Source organism: Phalaenopsis equestris, unplaced genomic scaffold (genome assembly GCF_001263595.1).
Source record: "Phalaenopsis equestris unplaced genomic scaffold, ASM126359v1 Scaffold000002, whole genome shotgun sequence".
NCBI lineage: Eukaryota > Viridiplantae > Streptophyta > Magnoliopsida > Asparagales > Orchidaceae > Phalaenopsis > Phalaenopsis equestris.
In genome coordinates, this window is record NW_018164444.1 from 46,903,367 (window position 1) to 46,908,422 (window position 5,056).

Here is a 5,056-nt window from a genome sequence, read left to right on the forward strand (position 1 = left end):
TATATATATATATATATATAAAATGAAAATCCAATCCTATCATATCTAGCTGTCACACATGCCTCTCACTCCTATCCAGTTATCACGCATGCTTCTCTACGCCTCACTTCATTTCTTCTTCACCACACACAGCAGCAAATCCCATTCTCCTCCCTCGCCGGAAAACGCCAAAGTCGTCGGAAAAGTCGAAACCGAGCTAAATTCTGGTGAACCTCCAATCCGACTTAAAAACAACATCAAATCGGCACCACGAGGAGTTGAATAAGCTCAAGTGAGCCTACTTATTCAAACCTAATTGAGGACAAACCTCTTAGGCTCAGGTATATATGTTTAATTGAAACGATAATCCCAAACTTTCCTCCCTTCCAGATCGAAAAATAGACCACAAAACACTTAAGTGTTCATATGGATGTGATCTACTATTCGAGCTGAACAAAACGATACCAAGAAAGCAAAATTTGGTTGAGAATCGGTGGATAACGAACTCCGGGAAGTTTCGGCCGACAACTCTCTTTTATTCGTGCGTCGCGGGTTCCGTGGGTGTCGCGTGAGGGAGGAAGAGATGCGGAGAATTTATTTTTTTTCTTTTATTCAAAAAATTATAATTAAACTTCAAAATTACATAACTTTTTATATAAAACAAAAAAAAATAAACCAAAAAATGCCATTAACTCAGAAAAAAGGAGGATAATTTTTTAAAACTAAAATCATAATTTTTCATCAACTAAATATTTTTAAATTAATTTTTGAAGTTTTGGAGTCTTTAAATCATAAAAATTAAAATATAAATGAGAAAAATATGAAATTTGACATATATATATTAAATGGTCATGGGGAAAGATTCTCTGATTTTTTCAAGACATTATAATGTCTCTATATTTATATTTTAATTTTTGAACAAAATGACATATTTATATAAATTAAAAATTATAAAATTTTTAAAACTCTCTCTGATTGAACATTTGACCATAAACAGAGGTTTAAAAATTTCAAAATCATGTTTAAAATAATTTTTATAATAAAAACACGTTAATTAGAGTTCAGGTTTAATTTAGGTTAAGTTTACATAACCCAAGCTCAACCTAAGTCAAACCTAGCCAATTCTCTTTAGGTCCTGTTCAACCTGATTATAGACCTGGTCAGCTAACTCAAGGATTGAGTCAATCACCCATTAACTCCAATTTTAGTCATTTAGGGCTTTAGGCCAGCCAGCCTTTAGACCGAGTCTAACCTGAGAAAACTTAACCTTTAGTTGCGTCCAATTTGAATAGTTGGATCATTTTAAACTTGAAATTTAAATCATCCTATCATTTAATTTATACTAAACTTTTTGGATTTTAGGGTTAATCAACATGAACTTTAGTTTAGTTTAACCTACATATTAGGTTCATCCTAAACTAAACCTTAATCTTAGGTTTCTTTAAACCTTAATCTTAGGTTAGCCTTAACCTAGTCCATTAGGATTAGTGATCATAACCACTAAGATTAGTCATCTAAACATTAGGATTAGTTAACATAAACCTTAGTTTAGTTAACCCTAAACTAATAGGATTAGTTAACCTAAACCTTAAGTTAGTTAACCCTAATTCATAGGATTAACTAAGCCTAAACTTTAGATTAGTTAACCTTAAACTAATAGGATTAAGTAACCTAAACCTTTGGTTGATTAACCCTAAACCAATCGGATTAGTTAACTTAAACCTTAGATTAGTTAACCCTAATTCAAAGGATTAGTTAACCTAAATCTTAAGTTAGTTAACCCTAATCCAATATGATCAGTTAACCTAAACCTTAGGTTAGTTAACCCTAAACCAATAAGATTAATTAATCGAAACCTTATGTTAGTTAACCCTAAAACAATAGGATTAGCTAAGCCTAAACCTTCGGTTAGTTACCCCTAAACTAATAGAATTAGCTAACATAAACTCTAGGTTAGTTAGTCCTAAACCAATAGGATTAGTTAACCTAAACCCTAGGTTAGTTAACCCTAAACCAATAGAATTAGTAAACTTAAACCTTAGGTTAGTTAACCCTAAATGAATAGGATTAGTTAACCTAAACCCTAGGTTAATTAACCTTAAACCAATAGGATTAGTTAACCCAAACCCTATGTTAGTTAACATTAAATTAATAGGAATAGTTAACCTAAACCTTTGGTTAGTTAACTCTAATCCAACCCTAATATTTAGGTAAAACAAACCTAAATCGTAGCTTAGTTTTAAGTTAAACCTACCCTAAACATTAAATTAAAAACCTAACCCATAGGTTGAACACAGGAGAACCTTTTAGGTAAAACCTTAAGCCTAAGTTAAACTTAAACCCCTCAACTTGAACATCAATTAAAAAATAAGATAGAACACATTTGGAGGGGTAAAATTTACATAAAACACATTAAAACTTAAACTTAAACTAAAAGAAAAGCATGGCTTTGAGATTAAGTCAGCTTCGAAGTCGTCAACTTCACATAAGTAATAACAAGTGAACAAAAATAACTAAAATAAAACACTTAAATAAATAACTAAATAAGTAATAACTAAAATAACCTTAAATCAATAGGATTAGTTAACCTAAGCCTTTGGTTAGTTAACCCTAATCCAACCCTAATCTTTAGGTAAAACAAACATAAATCATAGCTTAGTCTTAAGTTAAAGGTACCCTAAACCTTAGGTTAAAAACCTAATCCATGGGTTGAACACATGAGAACCTTTTAGGTAAAACCTTAAGCCTAAGTTAAACCTAAACCCCTCAACTTGAACATCAATTAAGAAATAAAATAAAATAAATTGGGAGGGGTAAAATTTACATAAAACACATTAAAACTTAAACTTAAACTAAAACAAATACAACAAGGCTTTAAAGCATGGCTTTGAGATTAAGTCAGCTTCGAAGTCGTCAACTTCACATAATTAATAACAAGTGAACAAAAATAACTAAAATAGAACACTTAAAATCCGACAAAAAGATGTAAACAACCTAAAATATTTCAACCCTAAAATTGATGAAGTAATTCAAGAATTAATCAAATCTTAATCATAAAAATCATATAACACAACTTAAACCCCCTTTTTGTTCTAGTTAATAAGATTCCTTGGACGATACATTCTGTAAATGTTGACAAGAATCTTTCGGTCCTGGTGGGCAACCACCTTTCGGACTAAGTAAACTAGGGCATCCGGTGACCCGGGATGACGGAGCGACCCGGGACGACGAAGCCATAGACATATTGACTGGGTTACCACTAATTAAATAATTAAAATTTAAATAAAAAATTTAATAAAATATTATTTCTTTATTTACTCTACTCATTACTTTTTGTATCTCAATGTATGTTTTTACTGTTTTTATCAAACATAGAATGCATGTGTTAAGGACAAATAATGAAGAAATAAAAGTTGTTTAGATTAGGGAGAACCTAAAAATCATAACAAAATCATAACACTAAAAAATCATAACACTAGGGAATTACTTAGCTTAAGTGAACCTAGCTTTGGCCTAAGTTTTAACTGTACCTCCACTCTCCTTTAATTAATTCACTATAAAATTTTGAAATAAATAAAACTTTTAATAATAAGATTGGAGGACCTGAAGACTTGAAGTCCTTAAGACATTTCAGTATGGAACTTGTAGCAGACTTCGTGGGCAGCTCGTTCAAGACCATTTCTTTAGTTTAATAACAATCCTTATGATTCCAAGGCTGTCTTTTATGACATAAAACCTCTCTTTTTTAGGCTTCTGTATAGTCCCAATATGGAGCATGTCCTAACTTATTTTAGGATTCTGAGGTAGTCACTCGACGTAAAACCTCCCATCTTTCTAGGTTTTTTGTGTAAATCATCATTACACAAATCTAAGCCTTAATTAATAAAATTGGCAAAAGTTAACTTAAATTAATATCATCCTAAATTGATCCAAACATTAGGATAGTTCGGGAGATTACTAAGAACCTATTTTGGATCTTTAATCTCCCTTATTTTTCTTCCTTTGATTCTTAAAACAAAATCTTTCACATTTGAACCAATCCCTATTGAAAATTTCACAATCATGTTCGTTGAAAACCCTTCTTTTTGAATTCATGAAAACAAAACATTCCTGATTTTTATCGAGAGTTTTCTTAAGTGATTTGTTCGCTTAAGATGTGATTAACTATAGGGGCTTGCCCTTATAAGGAACTTAAAAGAACCCAGGCTTAAAATAAACCCCATTTGACTCTCATATCGAATAGAGGAATCTGTCGGTCATCATGCAAACTTGCAGATCAAACGGAAGTCATTTTATTTCTATAGTTTATTTAATTGAACTTATTATCAAGTAGTGTATTGCCTTTCAGGGTGGTACATTACTTGTGATTAGCTCTATTATTCAAACTATAAGAATCAATGAGATCAATTTAACCCAATTTTCTTCAAATTAAAATACCTAATTTCTAAACACTATATTACCCTAAATTAAACCTCACCCAGTCATATGCCCACCGACACTTATAGTGGATTTTTATAACTGGGTCAGATCCCGTGGTTTTTTCCCTTTATGTGTTTTTCACGTAAAAACTTCTAGTGTCATCACAACTTGATTCTCTTTCATCTAAGTGTGTGTTAAATCCTCGCGCAACGCTAAGACGATAATCAATTACTCTACCACCACGAATTTTCTAGCACACATCAATCCTCAAGGTAAATTATATTTATATATATATATATATATATATCACCCAAACTTATAACATTTATTTTTTTAAACCACAACACCTGTTACAACATTGCATCATTACCTATTTTATTGTTCATGGTACAATGTCTGAAAGGAATGTAAGATTCTTCAATCCCCATCACACCCGTTTGATTGAAATTATACAGATTATGAAACTCCATGTTGCCTAACTTTCTGTTTATTTGGTGTTTTGTGAGTTATCTTAATACATTTTCAACCCAGATGCATTTTGACCTTTAAATATGCTACTTTATAGCTGCTGGGCCCTATTCCCTTAACCCCTTAATTATCTCCATTGTCCCACTTGTAGTTGGTAATTTAGGGTCTGTTTGGGGCAGCTGCAGCTTAT